Source organism: Scyliorhinus torazame, chromosome 4 (assembly GCF_047496885.1).
Source record: "Scyliorhinus torazame isolate Kashiwa2021f chromosome 4, sScyTor2.1, whole genome shotgun sequence".
NCBI classification, from domain to species: domain Eukaryota; kingdom Metazoa; phylum Chordata; class Chondrichthyes; order Carcharhiniformes; family Scyliorhinidae; genus Scyliorhinus; species Scyliorhinus torazame.
In genome coordinates, this window is record NC_092710.1 from 347,737,856 (window position 1) to 347,759,732 (window position 21,877).

General features: G+C 46.9%; 1 protein-coding gene across 1 annotated transcript in view; it reads left to right on the forward strand.

Moving 5' to 3' along the window:
- The window catches only part of lrrc73 (leucine rich repeat containing 73), a 183,033-nt gene that overhangs the window by 9,179 nt on the left and 151,977 nt on the right, over window positions 1–21,877 (forward strand). The gene's annotated exons all lie outside the window — the stretch shown is intronic.

A 21,877-nucleotide genomic window follows, 5' to 3' on the forward strand; every position in this document is an offset into this window, starting at 1 on the left:
GGACGTCGGGGCATATGTGAGCACGATGCTGCACTCGTTAATGGGAGCGGAGGTCCCGGCGGGTCCGTTGGAGGTGGAGGGAGCATACCGAGTGATGGCGCGAGGACCGAGAGCAGGAGAAATTCCCAGAGCCATAGTGGTGAGATTCCTCCGTTTTAAGGATAGAGAAATGATCCTTAGATGGGCAAAGAAAACTCGGAGCAGTAAATGGGAGAACGCGGTGATCCGCGTTTATCAAGACTGGAGTGCGGAGGTGGCGAGAAGGAGGGCGAGCTTTAATCGGGCCAAGGCGGTGCTTCATAAAAAGAAGATAAAATTTGGAATGCTGCAACCGGCAAGACTGTGGGTCACATATCGAGGAAGGCACCACTACTTTCAGACGGCGGATGAAGCGTGGACTTTTATTGTGGAAGAAAAACTGGAATAAGCGGGTTATTAAAAAGAACGTTTGAACAAAGTGGTGGGGCGAATGTGGGGGGCGAAGAGGGGGGTTAAAAAGGGGGGAAAGAGGAGTTTTATGTACTAATCCTGCGATGTGGTAACTTTTCTCTCTTCCACAGGTGGTGATGGGGGGAGGAGGGGAGGTGGAGGAGATGGGGCGTTGGCCATTGGGGGCGGGGCCAAGGGAGAAGCTCGGGCTTGGTTCCCGCGCTATGATCATGGCAGGAAGGAGGGGGCGTCGCACGGTGCGAGCCGAGGTCACGGGGGGAAGCCAAGGTCGGCCAGAGTTTGCTGACTTCTGGGAGCAACATGGGGGGAGTAATTACGCTAGCGGGGGATCTAGCGGGGGGGGTGGGAGGGAGGAATTACTGGGTTGCTGCTGCTGGGGAGAGGGGGGAGCTGGTATGGGAGGGGAGGGGATGGGCCGGGGGGGCACCGCCTGGGGGAGATACAGCTGCGTGGGAACCGGGTGAGGAGCTGGAAAAAGGGGATGGCTAATCGACAAGGGGGGGGGTAGGAAGCCCCCCAACCCGGCTGATCACGTGGAACGTGAGAGGGCTGAACGGGCCGATAAAGAGGGCACGGGTACTCGCACACCTTAAGAAACTTAAGGCAGATGTGGTTATGTTACAGGAAACGCACCTGAAACTGATAGACCAGGTTAGGCTACGCAAAGGATGGGTGGGGCAGGTGTTCCATTCGGGGCTAGATGCGAAAAACAGGGGGGTGGCTATATTAGTGGGGAAGCGGGTAATGTTCGAGGCAAAGACTATAGTGGCGGATAACGGGGGCAGATACGTGATGGTGAGTGGCAAACTACAGGGGGAGACGGTGGTTTTGGTAAACGTATATGCCCCGAACTGGGATGATGCCAATTTTATGAGGCGGATGCTAGGACGCATTCCGGACCTAGAGATGGGAAAGCTGATAATGGGGGGAGATTTTAATACGGTGTTGGAACCAGGGCTGGATAGGTCGAAGTCCAGGACTGGAAGGAGGCCGGCAGCAGCCAAGGTACTTAAAGATTTTATGGAGCAGATGGGAGGTGTAGACCCGTGGAGATTTAGCAGACCTAGGAGTAAGGAGTTCTCGTTTTTCTCCTATGTCCATAAAGTCTACTCGCGAATAGACTTTTTTGTGCTGGGAAGGGCGTTGATTCCGAAGGTGAGGGGAACGGAGTATACGGCTATAGCCATTTCGGATCACGCTCCACACTGGGTAGACTTGGAGATAGGGGAGGAAACAGGAGGGCGCCCACCCTGGAGAATGGACATGGGACTAATGGCAGATGAGGGGATGTGTCTAAGGGTGAGGGGGTGCATTGAAAAGCACTTGGAACTCTATGATAATGGGGAGGTCCAGGTGGGAGTGGTCTGGGAGGCGCTGAAGGCGGTGGTTAGAGGGGAGCTGATATCAATAAGGGCACATAAAGGGAAGCAGGAGAGTAAGGAACGGGAGCGGTTGCTGCAAGAACTTTTGAGGGTGGACAGACAATATGCGGAAGCACCGGAGGAGGGACTGTACAGGGAAAGGCAAAGGCTACATGTAGAATTTGACTTGCTGACTACGGGCACTGCAGAGGCACAATGGAGGAAGGCACAGGGTGTACAGTACAAATATGGGGAGAAGGCGAGCAGGTTGCTGGCACACCAATTGAGGAAAAGGGGAGCAGCGAGGGAAATAGGGGGAGTGAGGGATGAGGAAGGAGAGATGGAGCGGGGAGCGGAGAGAGTGAATGGAGTGTTCAAGACATTTTATAAAAAATTATATGAAGCTCAACCCCCGGATGGGAGGGAGAGAATGATGGGCTTCTTGGATCGGCTGGAATTTCCCAAGGTGGAAGAGCAGGAAAGGGTGGGACTGGGAGCACAGATCGAGGTAGAAGTGGTGAAAGGAATTAGGAGCATGCAGGCGGGAAAGGCCCCGGGACCGGATGGATTCCCAGTCGAATTCTATAGAAAATATGTGGACTTGCTCGGCCCGGTATTGACGAGGACCTTTAATGAGGCAAAGGAAAGGGGACAACTGCCCCCGACTATGTCTGAAGCAACGATATCGCTTCTCTTAAAGAAGGAAAAGGACCCGCTACAATGCGGGTCCTATAGACCTATTTCCCTCCTAAATGTAGATGCCAACATCCTGGCCAAGGTAATGGCAATGAGAATAGAGGAATGTGTCCCGGGGGTGGTCCACGAGGACCAAACTGGGTTTGTGAAGGGGAGACAGCTGAACACGAATATACGGAGGCTGTTAGGGGTAATGATGATGCCCCCACCAGAGGGGGAAACGGAGATAGTAGTGGCGATGGATGCCGAGAAAGCATTTGATAGAGTGGAGTGGGATTATTTGTGGGAGGTGTTGAGGAGATTTGGTTTTGGAGAGGGGTATGTTAGATGGGTGCAGCTGTTGTATAGGGCCCCGATGGCGAGCGTGCTCACGAATGGACGGGGATCGGCATATTTTCGGCTCCATAGAGGGACAAGGCTGGGATGCCCTCTGTCCCCATTATTGTTTGCACTGGCGATTGAGCCCCTGGCGATAGCGTTGAGGGGTTCCAAGAAGTGGAGGGGAGTACTTAGAGGAGGAGAAGAACACCGGGTATCTTTGTATGCGGACGATTTGTTACTATATGTGGCAGACCCGGCGGAGGGGATGCCAGAAATAATGCGGATACTTGGGGAGTTTGGGGATTTTTCAGGGTATAAATTGAACATGGGGAAAAGTGAGTTGTTTGTGGTGCATCCAGGGGAGCAGAATAGAGAAATAGAGGACCTACCGTTGAGGAAGGTAACAAGGGACTTTCGTTACCTGGAGATCCAGATAGCCAAGAATTGGGGCACATTGCATAGGTTAAATTTAATGCGGTTGGTGGAACAAATGGAGGAGGATTTCAAGAGATAGAACATAGAACAATACAGCGCAGTACAGGCCCTTCGGCCCACGATGTTGCACCGAAACAAAAGCCATCTAACCTACACTATACCATTATCATCCATATGTTTATCCAATAAACTTTTAAATGCCCTCAATGTTGGCGAGTTCACTACTGCAGCAGGTAGGGCATTCCACGGCCTCACTACTCTTTGCGTAAAGAACCTACCCCTGACCTCTGTCCTATATCTATTACCCCTCAGTTTAAGGCTATGTCCCCTCGTGCTAGCCATTTCCATCCGCGGGAGAAGGCTCTCACTGTCCACCCTATCTAACCCTCTGATCATTTTGTATGCCTCTATTAAGTCTCCTCTTAACCTTCTTCTCTCTAACGAAAACAACCTCAAGTCCATCAGCCTTTCCTCATAAGATTTTCCCTCCATACCAGGCAACATCCTGGTAAATCTCCTCTGCACCCGTTCCAAAGCTTCCACGTCCTTCCTATAATGAGGTGACCAGAACTGTACGCAATACTCCAAATGCGGCCGTACCAGAGTTTTGTACAGCTGCAACATGACCTCCTGACTCCGGAACTCAATCCCTCTACCAATAAAGGCCAACACTCCATAGGCCTTCTTCACCACCCTATCAACCTGGGTGGCAACTTTCAGGGATCTATGTACATGGACACCGAGATCCCTCTGCTCATCCACACTTCCAAGAACTTTTCCATTAGCCAAATATTCCACATTCCTGTTTTTCCTTCCAAAGTGAATCACCTCACACTTCTCTACATTAAACTCCATTTGCCACCTCTCAGCCCAGCACTGCAGCTTATCTATATCCCTCTGTAACCTGCTACTTCCTTCCACACTATCGACAACACCACCGACTTTAGTATCGTCTGCAAATTTACTCACCCACCCTTCTGCGCCTTCCTCTAGGTCATTGATAAAAATGACAAACAGCAACGGCCCCAGAACAGATCCTTGTGGTACTCCACTTGTGACAGAACTCCATTCTGAACATTTCCCATCAACCACCACCCTCTGTCTTCTTTCAGCTAGCCAATTTCTGATCCACATCTCTAAATCACCCTCAATCCCCAGCCTCCGTATTTTCTGCAATAGCCTACCGTGGGGAACCTTATCAAACGCTTTGCTGAAATCCATATACACCACATCAACTGCTCTACCCTCGTCTACCTGTTCAGTCACCTTCTCAAAGAACTCGATAAGGTTTGTGAGGCATGACCTACCCTTCACAAAGCCATGCTGACTATCCCTGATCATATTATTCCTATCTAGATGATTATAAATCTTGTCTCTTATAATCCCCTCCAAGACTTTACCCACTACAGACGTGAGGCTCACCGGTCTATAGTTGCCGGGGTTGTCTCTGCTCCCCTTTTTGAACAAAGGGACCACATTTGCTATCCTCCAGTCCTCTGGCACTATTCCTGTATCCAATGATGACATAAAAATCAAAGCCAATGGTCCAGCAATCTCTTCCCTGGCCTCCCAGAGAATCCTAGGATAAATTCCATCAGGTCCCGGGGACTTATCTATTTTCAGCCTGTCCAGAATTGCCAACACCTCTTCCCTACGTACCTCAATGCCATCTAATCTATTTACCTGGAGCTCAGCATTCTCCTCCACAACATTATCTTTTTCCTGAGTGAATACTGACGAAAAATATTCATTTAGTATCTCGCCTATCCCTTCAGACTCTACACACAACTTCCCATCCCTGTCCTTGACTGGTCCTACTCTTTCCCTAGTCATTTGCTTATTCCTGACATACCTATAGAAAGCTTTTGGGTTTTCCTTGATCCTTCCTGCCAAATACTTCTCATGTCTCCTCCTTGCTCGTCTTAGCTCTCTCTTTAGATCCTTCCTCGCTACCTTGTAACTATCCATCGCCCCAACTGAAACTTCACACCTCATCTTCACATAGGCCTCCTTCTTCCTCTTAACAAGAGATTCCACTTCTTTGGTAAACCACGGTTCCCTCGCTCGGCACCTTCCTCCCTGCCTGACCGGTACATACTTATCAAGAACACGCAGTAGCTGATCCTTGAACAAGCTCCACTTATCCAGTGTGCCCAACACTTGCAGCCTACTTCTCCACCTTATCCCCCCCAAGTCACGTCTAATGGCATCATAATTTCCCTTCCCCCAGCTATAACTCTTGCCCTGCGGTGTATACTTATCCCTTTCCATCCTGAACGTAAACGTCACCGAATTGTGGTCACTGTCCCCAAAGTGCTCACCTACCTTCAAATCCAACACCTGGCCTGGTTCATTACCCAAAACCAAATCCAATGTGGCCTCGCCTCTTGTTGGCCTGTCAACAAACTGTGTCAGGAAACCCTCCTGCACACACTGTACAAAAAACGACCCATCTAATGTACTTGAACTATATCTTTTCCAGTCAATATTTGGAAAGTTAAAGTCTCCCATAATAACTACCCTGTTACTTTCGCTCTTATCCAGGATCATCCTCACCATCCTTTCCTCTACATCCCTAGAACTATTTGGAGGCCTATAGAAGACTCCCAACAGTGTGACCTCTCCTTTCATGTTTCTAACCTCAGTCCATACTACCTCGGAAGATGAGTCCCCATCTAGCATCCTCTCCGCCACCGTAATACTGCTCTTGACTAGCAGCGCCACACCTCCCCCTCTTTTGCCTCCTTCTCTGAGCTTACTAAAACACCTAAACCCCGGAACCTGCAACATCCATTCCTGTCCCTGCTCTATCCATGTCTCCGAAATGGCCACAACATCGAAGTCCCAGGTACCAACCCATGCTGCCAGTTCCCCTACCTTATTTCGTATACTCCTGGCATTGAAGTAGACACACTTCAAACCACCTACCTGAACACTGGCCCCCTCCCGCGACGTCAAATCTGAGCTCCTGACCTCTGTACTCTCATTCTCCCTTACCCTAAAACTACAATCCAGGTTCCCATGCCCCTGCTGCATTAGTTTAAACCCCCCCCAAAGAGCACTAACAAATCTCTCCCCCAGGATATTTGTGCCCCGCAGGTTCAGATGTAGACCATCCTGTCTGTAGAGGTCCCACCTTCCCCAGAAAGAGCCCCAGTTATCCAGAAATCTGAATCCCTCCCGCCTGCACCATCCCTGTAGCCACGTGTTTAATTGCTCTCTCTCCCTATTCCTCATCTCACTATCACGTGGCACGGGCAACAACCCAGAGATAACAACTCTGTTTGTTCTAGTTCTGAGCTTCCATCCTAGCTCCCTGAAAGCCTGCCTGACATCCTTATCCCCTTTCCTACCTATGTCGTTTGTGCCAATGTGGACCACGACTTGGGGCTGCTCCCCTCCCCCTTAAGGACCCGGAAAACACGATCCGAGACATCACGTACCCTTGCACCTGGGAGGCAACATACCAAACGTGAGTCTCTCACGCTCCCACAAAATCTCCTATCTGTGCCCCTGACTATAGAGTCCCCAATTACTAATGCTCTGCTCCTCTCCCCCCTTCCCTTCTGAGCAACAGGGACAGACTCTGTGCCAGAGGCCTGTACCCCATGGCTTACCCCTGGTAAGTCGTCCCCCCCACAAGTATCCAAAGCGGTATACTTGTTTCTCAGGGGAACGACCGCAGGGGATCCCTGCACTGACTGTTTTTTCCCAGTCCCTCTTACAGTTACCCATCTATCTCCAATCTTTGGTGTAACTAATTCCCTGAAGCTGCTATCTATGACCCCCTCTGCCTCCCGAATGATCCGAAGTTCTTCCAACTCCAGCTCCAGTTCCCTAACTCGGTCTTGGAGGAGCTGGAGATGGCAGCACTTCCTGCAGGTAAAATCAGCAGGGACACTAACGGCATCCCTCACCTCAAACATCCTGCAGGAGGAACATTGCACTCCCTTCCCTGCCATTCCTCTAACTTTCTACCAAGATCTGGCTAACAACTAAATTAAATTTTTTATATAAAAAAACAAAAAATTATTAATAACAATAATAAAATATGGTACTTACCTCACACCAAAGGGTTTTATTATTAGGTTAGAGGAGGAGGGCGGGTGGGAGACACTACACGTGTAGTGTCTCGGGTTTCCTCTCCACCAGAATTTATTGGTGAGGGTCTTCCCAGAAGTCCGCGGGTCGACTTCCTGTTCCCACCTTAAACACTAAAATTAAAAAAAAAAAAAAAATTTAAAGGAGAAACTTACCTCCCAGAAATCACTTCCGCACTGCCCCCGCTGAAATGGACTAGCCTGCTCCGCTCCTGCTGAAATCGACTTGGCCTGCAAGGTAAGTAAGTTGTTAATCTGTACTCACCTCACCACAGACAGCGACCTTTTAAATGGTCCCCTCTGCCTCGCAGCCCCCGCACTTTTTCAAAATTCCCGCGCTGATTCCAAGGTCCCAGCTCTCACTCCCGAACTCAACAGCTGACCTGCAAGGTAAGCAAGTTAATCTGTACTCACCTCACCACAGACAGCGACCTTTTAAATGGTCCCCTCTGCCTCGCAGCCCCCGCACTTTTTCAAAATTCCCGCGCTGATTCCAAGGTCCCAGCTCTCACTCCCGAACTCAACAGCTGACCTGCAAGGTAAGCAAGTTAATCTGTACTCACCTCACCACAGACAGCGACCTTTTAAATGGTCCCCTCTGCCTCGCAGCCCCCGCACTTTTTCAAAATTCCCGCGCTGATTCCAAGGTCCCAGCTCTCACTCCCGAACTCAACAGCTGACCTGCAAGGTAAGCAAGTTAATCTGTACTCACCTCACCACAGACAGCGACCTTTTAAATGGTCCCCTCTGCCTCGCAGCCCCCGCACTTTTTCAAAATTCCCGCGCTGATTCCAAGGTCCCAGCTCTCACTCCCGAACTCAACAGCTGACCTGCAAGGTAAGCAAGTTAATCTGTACTCACCTCACCACAGACAGCGACCTTTTAAATGGTCCCCTCTGCCTCGCAGCCCCCGCACTTTTTCAAAATTCCCGCGCTGATTCCAAGGTCCCAGCTCTCACTCCCGAACTCAACAGCTGACCTGCAAGGTAAGCAAGTTAATCTGTACTCACCTCACCACAGACAGCGACCTTTTAAATGGTCCCCTCTGCCTCGCAGCCCCCGCACTTTTTCATATGGTATCCCTGTCACTGGCAGGGAGGGTGCAGGCGGTTAAGATGGTGGTCCTCCCGAGATTCCTCTTTGTGTTTCAGTGCCTCCCGGTGGTGATCACGAAGGCTTTTTTTAAAAGGATCGAAAAGAGCATCATGGGTTTTGTGTGGGCCGGGAAGACCCAGAGAGTGAGGAAGGGATTCTTACAGCGTAGCAGGGATAGGGGGGGCTGGCACTACCGAGCCTAAGTGAGTATTATTGGGCCGCTAATATTTCAATGGTGAGTAAGTGGATGGGAGAGGAGGAGGGAGCGGCATGGAAGAGATTAGAGAGGGCGTCCTGTAGGGGGACTAGCCTACAGGCTATGGTGACAGCCCCATTGCCGTTCTCACCGAGGAACTACACCACAAGCCCGGTGGTGGTGGCTACACTGAAGATTTGGGGACAGTGGAGACGGCATAGGGGAAAGACTGGAGCCTTGGGGGGGTCCCCGATAAGAAACAACCATAGATTTGCCCCGGGGGGAATGGATGGGGGATATGGAATGTGGCAAAGAGCAGGAATAACGCAACTGAAAGATCTGTTTGTGGATGGGAAGTTCGCGAGTCTGGGAGCGCTGACCGAGAAATATGGGTTGCCCCAAGGGAATGCATTCAGGTATATGCAACTGAGGGCTTTTGCGAGGCAACAGGTGAGGGAATTCCCGCAGCTCCCGACACAAGAGGTGCAGGACAGAGTGATCTCAAAGACATGGGTGGGGGATGGTAAGGTGTCAGATATATATAGGGAAATGAGGGACGAAGGGGAGACTATGGTAGATGAACTAAAAGGGAAATGGGAAGAAGAGCTGGGGGAGGAGATCGAGGAGGGGCTGTGGGCAGATGCCCTAAGCAGGGTAAACTCGTCGTCCTCGTGTGCCAGGCTAAGCCTGATTCAGTTTAAGGTATTACACAGGGCGCATATGACTGGAGCACGGCTCAGTAAATTTTTTGGGGTGGAGGATAGGTGTGCGAGGTGCTCGAGAAGCCCAGCGAATGATACCCATATGTTTTGGTCATGCCCGGCACTACAGGGGTTTTGGATGGGGGTGACAAAGGTGCTTTCAAAAGTAGTGGGGGTCCGGGTCGAACCAAGCTGGGGGTTGGCTATATTTGGGGTTGCACAAGAGCCGGGAGTGCAGGAGGCGAGAGAGGCCGATGTTTTGGCCTTTGCGTCCCTAGTAGCCCGGCGTAGGATATTGCTAATGTGGAAAGAAGCCAAGCCCCCGGGGATGGAGACCTGGATAAATGACATGGCAGGGTTTATAAAGCTAGAGCGGATTAAGTTCGTCCTAAGGGGGTCGGCTCAAGGGTTCACCAAGCGGTGGCAACCGTTCGTCGAATACGTCGAATATCGCAGAAAGATAGATGGAATGGAAAAAAGAAGGCGGCAGCAGCAGCAGCCCAAGATCGGTGGGGGGGGTTGTGGGGGGGGGGGTTGGGTGGGGGGGGTGTGTGTGTGGGGTGGGGGTGGGTGGGTGGGGGGGGGGGTGGGTGGGTGGGGGGGGTGGGTGGGGGGGGATGAGGAACCAGAAGGACTCTCAGGGTTGTTAATATATACTGTATAATATGTATAGGTCGTTGCTACAGATAATTATATATTGGACTGTTAAATTATATTTTTGGAGAGTGTTACTTGTGATAAGGCAGTTGCCAATTAGGGTTAGTTTTCATTTTTGTTATTTATTATTTATTCATTTTCTGTTTATAAAATAGGTCATTGTTATTTGTGTTGTTATAATATTGTGTAAAGGATGCACAATGTACTGTGTTGGTTGACCAAAAATTTTCAATAAAATATTTTAAAAAGAAAAAAAAACTACACCTATCGACTAAGACAACCTGTACTTAATTTTGGGTACCCGGCTTAGGTCAGAGAACAGTGGCCGCTGTTCGATTCTGGATCTTCTCGGGTCCGGAGGAGTAACTGTTGCTCAGCTAGGCTCATCCATCTGGTAGCGAGCGTTGAACTTGTACTTGTTTCTGGTGTTGCTGCACTTGGAGATGGCCATGACCGGGGTACCAGGACCAGGAGAGGACAAACATACTAGGATGTTGCCGGGACTTGATGGTTTGAGTTATAAGGAGAGGCTGGATAGACTGGGACTTTTTTCCCTGGAGCGTAGGAGGCTTAGGGGTGATCTTATAGAGGTCTATAAAATAATGAGGGGCATAGATAAGGTAGATAGTCAACATCTTTTCCCAAAGGTAGGGGAGTCTAAAACTAGAGGGCATAGGTTTAAGGTGAGAGGGGAGAGATTCAGAAGGGCCCAGAGGGACAATTTCTTCACTCAGAGGGTAGTGAGTGTCTGGAATGGGCTGCCAGAGGTAGTAGTAGAAGCGGGTACAATTGTGTCTTTCAAAAAGCATTTAGATGGTTACATGGGTAAGATGGGTATAGAGGGTTATGGGCCAAGTGCGGGCAACTGGGACTAGCTTAATGGTAAAAAACTGGGCAGCATGGACTGGTTGGGCCGAAGGGCCTGTTTCCATGCTGTAAACTTCTATGATTCTATGTGGCGAACTCTTCTTATACTTGGGGGTTTTGCGCTCTTTTGGGCGGTCCTTCGATTTGGGCCCTACAAATTGGGTGATCCCTGATCACTCCGTTCGATTCCTTAACCAATAGGTGGGCGGGGATCTGGATGGCTGGGCGTGTCCCAAGTGGTCACTGATCCCGTCGTATGCGTTTCCTTTGAACAGGGAGTGGCGCCGAAATGTCTGGGTCTGTACCGGTTGCACGAGTACCAGTCCTTTGTCTTGGTGAAAATGGGCCATCAAATGCTAATCAGCCCCATTAAAATGCTAATTGGACGGAGTTTCGATACCCTCTGGACTTCTTGCTTACAAATATGCATTTCAGACTGTGAGCCTGCCTGAGTCTTGGCTTGTCCATTTTACATGCTAGGCTTTGTGAGTTTCTCTGTATCTAGTTGGAAGTGGCCATCCCAGATGGCTACACCAGGGAGCACAATTTTCAGAGAAGGGGGCAAGAGATTTAGAGGGAAATTAAGGAAAACCATTTGCGGAGACAAGACATCCGAAAAAAAATTTGTGTCACAGTGCGAGCACTCTCGCAGTCTGTGGTCGATGGGCTGACTGGGCGGACAATTTCTCCGTCCTCTGGAAACTTGTTTTTCCAACCATGTGTTTCTGACATGTAAATAGTATGTGGGGGATAGCAACCGAAGGGTTGCCGGAAAGGGCAAAAGGTGTGGCAAAATGCATTCTTGAAACCACAGGACTGGAAAAGAACAGCAAAAGAGTTTTGAAAACAAGTATCCGAATGGGGTAGTGCGTATGATCCGCGCGCAGGGCAAGAATGGGTGGGGTCCCCGGGTAGGGACATGATCAGTGCCGTTGCTCCACTACCCGAGCTTGGCTGACCAAATGTATAGGGGGTCCTCAGGCAGGGTGGGGATAAGTGCCGTTACTCCACTGCCTGAGTGACCTTCCAAGAGCGGTAAGAATTTGTAAATATATGGCTCCAACAAATTTGTTTCTCACTGCCATGTGGCGTCAGAAGAGTAATTCTGACTGCATCAAGAAAGCATCTGTGAGGACGCCACACAAAATCGTACAAGAGAGACCGAACAACATTTAAAAACGAACTAAACATCAAAGCGGGCAGGTTCCATATAGGACAGCGTAAATCTCAATCGGTTCCTGACTCTCATCACCTGGACACCTCAAGGTTCCATTCCAAAAAGATTTCCAAATGTGTTACCATGGTGGGAGTCAGATTCGGAGTTGTCACCATCTCCCGGGTGTCAAACTCTCTCTGGAGTTTGCGTGCTAACGTGGCGTATGCCGATGTGGGGTCCATTTCATCATTCCTTGTCAGACGACAGGAATTATCACGGTGCCAGTGTTTCATGTTCCGTAGGGTGGTTGCAAGGGGGCTGTCGCTATCGTCGGGTGACGGGTCAGGTTCCGGTGTGGGCAAATAAATCGTCTAAAAGAGGCTGAGCGTATCGTGGTCGAGGTCTCTGGGCCTGTAGTGACGGGGCCTGGTTTGTGGGATCTTTGTTCGGGTCTCTCAGGGGCTCCAGTTGTGCTGTCACTGTCGCTAGCAGTCAAATCAAGCATCAGGGTGAAATTTGATTCTGGGGGCGCAGTCAAGGTTGTGTCTGTGGACTGTTGCTGCTGCTGGGGGAGGGAGAACTTGGGTTGTCAGTGGGCGGATCCTCATTGTCTGCCATCGCCAATAAGAGGTGGTGCGAGTGGCTGCACTATGTTCCATAAACCTTAAGCTGATTTACATCAAACCATTCTGATTTTCCGTTTGGATACGTGATTTTATAAACCGAGGGGCTTACTTTGTCCGAGATTGAATAGAGTCTGCAAATTTAGGGGAGAGGAATGAGCTGGGGTTGTATAAGGTGATCATCACTTGCTGTCTGACTGTATACTGTGTCAGGTGTACTGTTTTATCAAAGCAGGCCTTACTCTGCTTTCGTTTAGCGCCTAGTCGAACAGCTGCAGCGAACTGTGCTGCTGTGATATTCGCTACCATGTGCTGGACTGCTTTCTCATGGGTCAGGGCGGTGACTGCGGGGCTGGCCAAATCAAGTCCGAATAGGTATTCGGTACCCTTCATGGGTCGTCCGGTCATGAGGGTATGGGGAGTATATCCTGCTGAGCTCGACACTGTGTTCCTAATGAATATCAGTGTGAATGGGAGCACTGTGTTCCATGTTGTGTTGTGCTGCTGCACCATTTTCCTAAGTGTGGTCTTTAGTGTCCGATTCATGCGCTTCACAATGCTGCTGGACTGCGGGTGATAGGCAATGTGGAACTTTTGCTTAATACCAAATATTGTCATCACATTTTTCATGACCCTGCCCGTAAAGTGGGAACCTTGGTCCGGCTCAATACTACGGGGGAGTCCCCATCTCGTAAAAATTTGCTCTGTTAAGATCTTTGCCGTGGCCTTGGCTGTATTTGTTCTCGAGGGGAACGCTTCGACCCATTTCGTAAATGTGTCTTGTCACTACGAACACATACTTGTATCCATTTCTGCAGGGGGGGGGGACCAAAAAGATCTAACTGAAGGTTTGTCCACGGGCCATTTACAGGGCGGGTGTGTTGTAGCTGGGCTTTTTTCGCATACCTATCAGGGTTTTGAGCACAAATTAAGCAGTTTTCGATGTAATGAGACACGTCGGTTTTCAAATCAGGTCAACAGCAGAGGGGTCTGAGGTGGGCAAGGGTGGATTCAGTCCCTTAGTGTCCATGTCCGTCATTGACCTTACAAATGATCTCATTCCTGTCCTGGGTTGGTGTCATGTGAGAGTGCCTTTAAGAAATGGATGTTTAAGCAATGTACCTTTTAAGAAAGGTACCTTTAAGGTAATGCATTTTGGAAGGTCTAATGCAGGTAGGGAATATACAGTGACTGGTAGAGTATTGAAAGTCAGAGAGAGCTAGGTGTACAGGTCCAAGGTCACTGAAAGGGGCAACACAGGTGGAGGAGGTAGTCAAGAAGGCATACGGCATGCTTGCTTTCATTGGCCGGGGCATTGAGTATAAGAATTGGCAAGTCATGTTGCAGCTGTATATAACCACACTTGGAGTATAGTGTTCAATTCTGGTCGCCACACTACCAGAAGGAAGTGGACGCTTTAGAGAGGGTGCAGAAGAGATTTACCAGAATGTTGCCTGGTATGGAGGGCATTAGCTATGAGGAGCGGTTGAATAAACTCGGTTTGTTCTCACTGGATCGACGGAGGTTGAGGGGCGACCTGATAGAGGTCTACAAAATTATGAGGGGCATAGACAGAGTGGATAGTCAGAGGCTTTTCCCCAGGGTAGAGGGGTCAATTACTAGGGGGCATAGGATTAAGGTGCGAGAGTCAAGGTTTAGAGTAGATGTACGAGGCAAGTTTTTTACACAGAGGGTAGTGGGCGCCTGGAGCTCGCTACCGGAGGAGGTGGTGGAAGCAGGGACGATAGTGACATTTAAGGGGCAGCTTGAAAAATACATGAATAGGATGGGAATAGAGGGATACGGACCCAGGAAGTGTAGAAGATTGTAGTTTAGTCGGGCAGCATGGTCGGCACGGGCTTGGAGGGCTGAAGGGCCTGTTCCTGTGCTGTACTTTTCTTTGTTCTTTGTTCTTTGTAAATGCAGTGATGTCAGAGTGTGGGTGGAGCTGGGTTTTAGATCAGCCATTTTGCAGTTTTTTTGAAGTTTCAGTTTGAGAAAGCAGCTGAAAAGTGCCTGGCTGGTTTGCTGAGAGCAGCAGGAAGGAAAAGAGCTGGTCCTGTGATTTCTGCAAATCCAGAGACTATAAATATATTGAATGTAACCTGTTGTGCTCCTATTTTTGAAGGGTTGAAGTCTTTTGGAGGTTTAAAAGAACAGTTTTCAGGATTGGGTAGTGTATTATTTTTGGGGTTATCTTTGAAGTAAGGGGTGTTAAGCGATCCAATGTTTATTTAAAAGGTTTAGTTGAGTTCATGGAATAAACATTGTTTTGTTTTAAATACCACGTGTCCATAATTGTAATACCACACCTGGAGAACAAGCCGTGTGCTTTCAAAAGCAACAATCCATTAAAGGGGGTTGGTTGGACTCCATGATACATTTTGCGGTTCTGAAAACACCTCTCCCATAACAATTGGGGGCTCATCAGGGATAAAAGTCTATCTATTGGATTGGCTTTTGTGACCTTAAAGACAGTGAAGGATTGTTGCTTTTCCGGTGTGGTATTTTAGTTAAGTGGGGAGTGTGTTGTGGACAATGGCTCTTTCAGAGGCTCAGACGTTTTTGGGGGTGGAGACTGTCACACGCAGTATTTACGGACAGAGACTAAAAGCAGACTGTTGGGTCTGGCAAAAATATTGCAGTTAACATTACCTGACTAAATGTGAAAAGATGAGGTAATTATGGTGGTGGTGAAGCATTTAAAGTTGCCTGAGATAGAGTTTGACTCATTAGATATGGCAAAAATTCAGTTGCAAATTAAACAAATGGAACATGAGGAAGAATTAAAGCGGCTTGAATACGAGAGAGAGGATAAAGAGACAGAAAGAGAGAGAAAGGAAAAAGAAAAGGAGAGAGAAGAAGGGAGAAAAGAAAGAATAGCCCTAGCAGAACAAAAAGAAAAAGAAAGGGAGATACAGATCAGGTAAAAAGAGAGGGAGTTTGAACTTCAGAAAATGGCCATGAAACATGAAAGTCAGTTAAAATTGGCAGACGTAAAGGGAAACGTACAGTTGGAGGATAGTGATGAGGATAGTGAGAAAGAGCGTCATAGTCGAAGGCTTGGTGGGAATCTATTTAAATATGTCCAAGCATTGCCAAGGTTTGACGAGAAGGAAGTGGAAGCCTTTTTCATTTCATTTAAGAAGGTAGCGAAACAAATGAAATGGCCACAGGACATGTGGGTATTACTGATTCAAACAAAACTGGTAGGTAGAGCTAGTGAAGTGTTTGCATCACTACCGGAGGAGGTATCTGGAATGTATGAGGAGGTGAAGAAATCCATCTTAAGTGCATATGAGCTAGTGCCTGAAGCTTACAGACAAAGGTTCAGAAATTTAAGGAAAGAATTTGGTCAATCATACATGGAGTTTAAAAGGCTCAAACAGAGTAATTTTGATAGGTGGATAAGGGGTTTGAAAATAGACAAATGTATGAAGCTCTCAGAGAAATTATACTTTTGGAGGAGTTTAAAAATTCAATTCCTGATGTAGTGAGAACTCATGTGGAAGAACAGAGGGTTAAAACTGCAAGATTAGCAGCAGTAATGGCAGATGATTATGAATTAGATCATAAATCAAAGATTGGTTTCCGACATCAGTTTCAGCCGGTGAGGGATAGAAACTGGGGACATGAGAAATACTCAAGTGGTAACGGTAATGGTGATCTGATGGGAGACAATAAAGAGAGTGTACCTCAGATTAAAAAAGAAATCCAAGAGGGTGGAAAAGAAATGAAAAGTTTCAAATCTTTTCATTGTAATAAACTAGGCCATGTAAAGTCACAGTGTTGGTGGTTGAAGAAAAGCACTAGAAAGGCTGATGTAGTAAAACAAGATAAGACAGTGGGATTTGTTAGAATGGTAAAGGAAAGCCCAAGGGAAACGAATGTTAAGTAATGGGTTAAGAGACATTGCAATTAGTTGTCTCATTTATGTTAAGTATTCATTAATTGACACTGATATGTAAAGGGGCTTCAGGTGGCCTCTGTCAGGTGATGTATAGTGAGAGTTTTGTGCAAAGGCTGTTGGAAGGAAATAAATGTGTATTTGTGAAAAAGGAACAGAACTTTAGACTCTTCATATCACAGCAACTAAAACGTCTAACAAAGAAGGAGGTGCAAACGATTGTACAGCCTGTTCAAGAAGTAATTGTTAAGAAGGTGCCAGATGTCTTTAAAGAATTTACTTGTGTGGGTAGACGTTTACTCATGTGTATCAGGAGGAGCAGGTAAAGAAGTCACAATTTTAAGAGATACAGGGGCTAGTCAATCTTTAATGGTAAGAGATGAGGAATTATGTAGTTTGGGAAGAATGTTGCCAGAAAAGGTGGTGATATGTGGAATTCAGGGTGAGAGGAGTAGTGTTTCCATTATATAAGGTAAGGTTGGAAAGTCCAGTGAAGAGTGGTGAAGTGGTAGTAGGAGTAATAGATAAACTATCTTGTCCAGGAATACAGATTATCTTGGGTAATGATATAGCTGGATCGCAGGTGGGAGTGATGCCTACTGTGGTTGATAAGCCAGTGGAAAATCAGTCAACTGAAGTGTTGAAGGACGAATATCCTGGGATTTTTCCAGATTGTGTAGTAACAAGGTCGCAAAGACAAGAGGAGAAATCAAAGAGTGAAGATGAAATTGAAGTGCAATTATCAGAAACGATTTTTGATCAGATGGTTGAAAAAGAACAAGAATAGGTGGAGGATGAGGTGGATATGTTTAGCTCAGGAGAATTGGCAGAGTTACAACAGAAAGATGTAGAAATAAAACTGATATATCAGAAAGCATATGGAATAGGAATCTGAGAGTATACCAGAGTGTTATTACCGTAAAAGTGATGTCTTGATGAGAAAATGGAGACCTGTACATATGCAGGCGGATGAAAAGTGGGCAGAAGTTCATCAAGTAGTATTGCCGGCAGGGTACAGAAACGAGGTGTTGCGAGTTGCACATGAGGTACCAGTGGGAGGTCATTTGGGAATAAGGAAAACTCAAGCTAAAATCCAGAAACATTTTTATTGGCCTCGACTACATAAAGATGTGGTTAAATTTTGTCAATCATGTCACACATGTCAAGTGATAGGGAAACCTCAAGCAGTGATAAAACCAGCGCCTTAATACCCATTCCAGCATTTGAGGAACCTTTTACGAGTGTCCTAATTGATTGAGTAGGACCGCTTCCTAAAACCAAAAGTGGGAATCAATATCTTTTGACTATAATGGATGTGTCTACTAGGTTTCCAGAGGCCATTCCAATATGTAATATTACAGCTAGAAAGATTGTGGAGGAGTTACTTAAATTCTTTACTAGATATGGACTACCCACAGAAATACAATCGGATCAAGGATCAAATTTTACTTCAAAGTTATTCAAAGAGGTTATGGATATCTTGGGAATAAAACAATTTAAATCAACTGCGTACCATCCAGAATCGCAGGGAGCGTTAGAAGGATGGCATCAGACATTAAAGACAATGTTGAGGGCGTATTGTCAAGATTATACAGAGGATTGGGATAAAGGAATCCCATTCGCATTGTTTGCAATTAGGGATGCACCTAATGCGTCTACCAAATTTAGTCCTTTGAACTAATTTTTGGTCATGAGGTAAGAGGACCACTTAAATTGATTTTAAAGAAAATTGGGGGGTGAGAAATCGGAAATTACACTATTGGATTACGTGTCAAATTTTAGGGAACGATTAAATAGAGCAGGTGAATTGGCTAGACAACATTTGAAAGTTGCACAAAATGTGATGAAATGGGTAGCGGACAAGAAATCCAAGTTCGTAGTTTTGCCAGTGGGGATAAAGGTTTAGTGTTGTTACCAGTGGTAGGGGAGCCTTTAAAAGCTAGGTTTTGTGGACCATATCAGATTGAAAGGAAATTAAGTGAGTTGAATTATGTGGTTAAAAACACCAGATAGAAGGAAGATTCACCGAGTGTGTCATGTGAATGTGCTTAAAAGGTACTTTGAAAGGGAAGGAGTGAAAAAGGAGGTTTAAATGATTCTAACTCAGTGACGAACCAAATCCAGATGACTGTGAATTTGACATTATTCAAATTAACTTGGAAAATGAGGATATTCTTAAAATTGGGATGAATTGTTAAGTTACCTTCCGTAGGAAAAACAAACTGACCTGAAAGAGTTATTAATATCACATGGGCAAGTTTGTAGAGATAAATTGGGAAGTACTAAAATGGCTATACATGATGTAGATGTGGGAAATGCTGTTCCGATCAAACAACACGGTAGCATTGTGGATAGCACAATTGCTTCACAGTTCCAGGGTCCCAGGTTCGATTTTGACAGTGGGTCACTGTCTGTGCGGAGTCTGCACATCCTCCCCGTGTGTGCATGGGTTTCTTCCGGGTGCTCCGGTTTCCTCCCACAGTCCAAAGATGTGCAGGTTAGGTGGATTGGCCATGATAAATTGCCCTTAGTGTCCAAAATTGCCCTTGGTGTTGGCGGGGGGTTTCTGTGTTATGGGGATAGGGTGGAGGTATTGACCTTGGGGTGGGTGCTCTTTCTAAGAGCCGGTGCAGACTCGATGGGCCGAATGGCCTCCTCCTGCACTGTAAATTCTATGTAAACATCCATATAGACTTAACCCTTTAAAATTGGCACAGGTTAACAAAGATATTGAGAGCATGCTTACAAATGGCATAATTGAAGTGGGTTGTAGCCAATGGAGCTCACCCATAGTGATGGTACCTAAACCAGATGGTACACAACGGTTGTGTGTGGACTATAGAAAGGTTAATGCAGTTACAAGAATGGACTTTTACCCTATCCCACGTTTGAAGGATTGATTGCATTGCGAAAGTGGGACAATCTGCTTTTATTTCCAACTTCCAGACATGGAAAGAACATTTTAAACATCGTATGGAGTTCTTCGATCGAGTTCAGGATGCGGTTTTGGTGATGAACCTCGCCGAAAGTGAATTTGTAGAAGCCAAAATCACTTTCCTTGCTGAGTTTCCAATACCCTCAAGACAAAGGGAAATTATGTGATTTCTTAGCATGAATGGATTTGATCGAACAGTTGTGCAAAAGTTTTGGGGCGTGATTACTCCACTGATGGAATTGCTGAAGAAATGTAAAAAAATTAAATGGACAGCGGACTTTCAACAGGCATTTATAGCCTGAAAGCTGTGATCACCAATGTTCCTGTATTGGAGAATTGCAAGGGACTCTGTGGTCAGATTGAACTGAAATATCTGATTCTAAAGAGAAATGCCGAGGAGTAGAGGAATGGATGGATCGTGCAGAGACTTTGTTCAAAGAGACTGTCAATCGAGAAGGATTTTGGTTGGAGGAAGAAGAACAAAGAAAAATGAACTATATTATTATAATACCTGTTTGCGTGTGTTGTTTTTTAAACAAAAAGGTATGTTTACTGTGTATATTTCTTAGTGGATGGTGCAAAAGTGAAAAATGAAACCATCTTGAAGTTGATGGGGTTTTTTTTCTTGGGGGGGAGGTGTCATGTGAGAGTGCCTTTAAGAAATGGATGTTTAAGCAATGTACCTTTTAAGAAATGCAGTGATGTCAGAGTGTGGGTGGAGCTGGGTTTTTGATCAGCCATTTTGCAGTTTTTTTTAAAGTTTCTGTTTGAGAGAGCAGCTGAAAAGTGCCTGGCTGGTTTGCTGAGAGCAGCAGGAAGGAAAAGAGCAAATCCAAAGACTATAAATATATTGAATGTAACCTGTTGTGCTCCTATTTTTGAAGGGTTGAAATCATTTGGAGGTTTAAAAGAACAGTTTGCAGGATTGGGTAGTGTTGTATTATTTTCGGGGTTATCTTTGAAGTAAGGGGTGTTAAGAGATCCAATGTTTATTTAAAAGGTTAAGTTGAGTTCATGGAATAAACATTGTTTTGTTTTAAAAACCACGTGTCCATAATTGTAATACCACACCTGGAGAACAAGCCGTGTGCTTTCAAAAGCAACAATCCATTAAAGGGGGTTGGTTGGACTCCATGATACATTTTGGGGTTCTGAAAACGCCTCTCCCATAACAGTTGTGACTACATAAATTCCATCTTTTAAAACGATTCCCTCATGGACCGTCAATGAATTCCTAAACTTTTCGTAGGGAGCTGGGAAGTTTCCTTTTAAAATTTCCGTTAATGCCTCGTCTTCCTTTTGTGCCTGGGCTAAGTCTTGGATGTTGGTCTGTGAGACCTGAACTGCGTGTACTGGGGCACTCTCGCGGGGTTGCCAAAAGTGGCCATGTCGTGAGCCTGCCTTCGCTAGGACGTCAGCTTTCACGTTACAGGGTGGGGAGGAACGATGGTGACTTCTTACTTTAAAAATGCCATATTTCCTGCCTTTAGCTGTCTGAAGGATATGTTTGAGCAATGGGGCTGAGGGTAGAGGTTTTCCGTCGGCGGAAATAAATCCTCTCGATTCCCACAGGGGTAGGAATTCTGTTAGGCTGTTGCAGACGTACAAACTGTCCGAATATATGTCTGCAGGGGTCGGAAATGAATCGGGGTGCTGGACAATGTAAGCAATGGCTGCTAACTCGGCTGCCTGCGAACCCAAGTGTCCAGGCAACTTCAAAGCTATCTCTTCCAAAGCGTGTCCTGCGCGTCCTCGACATAAATACCACAGCCTGTTATCCTTTTTCCCTCAAGGACTGGAGGAGCCATCTAGATAAATTCTTAGTGCTTTGTCAGTGGGCTGGGGTCCGATACCTGTCTTTCTTGGTACAGACTTGGGAACAAAGGGGCCTATGCTGTGCTTGGGGGCTATGATCTCGCACTCATGTGGGGTTCCTGCATAGTGCAAATTATCGGCCAGAAACGTGTGCGTTTTTGTCCGTTTTACGGTAATGTCGCATCCCTGTAGGAGTAGGGTCCATCGCGTTGCTCGGATTTGGCTTACTGTGCCGTCTTTTAGTCTGCCGTCCAATAAAAACTGTGTTGGGGTGTGCTCAGTCAAAATGGTTACTGGGTTGAGTCCAGTTATGTACAAGAAGTACTGTACCGCCCAGAAAACTGCTAACAGTTGCCTCTCGCAGCCTGAAAATCCGGATCTAAGACTCGTGAGGCATAGTCTATGGGTCCTAGACGATTGTGCCTTTCCTGCAGGAGTACGGCCGAAAGGGTTCGGTCTGTGGTCGCTACTCTATCGCGTTTGGGGAGTGTGGATCTGGGGTTTGCAAAGTGGGGGCTATGCTCAGGGCGCTTTTCAATGCATCCACGGGTCCGTGTGCTGT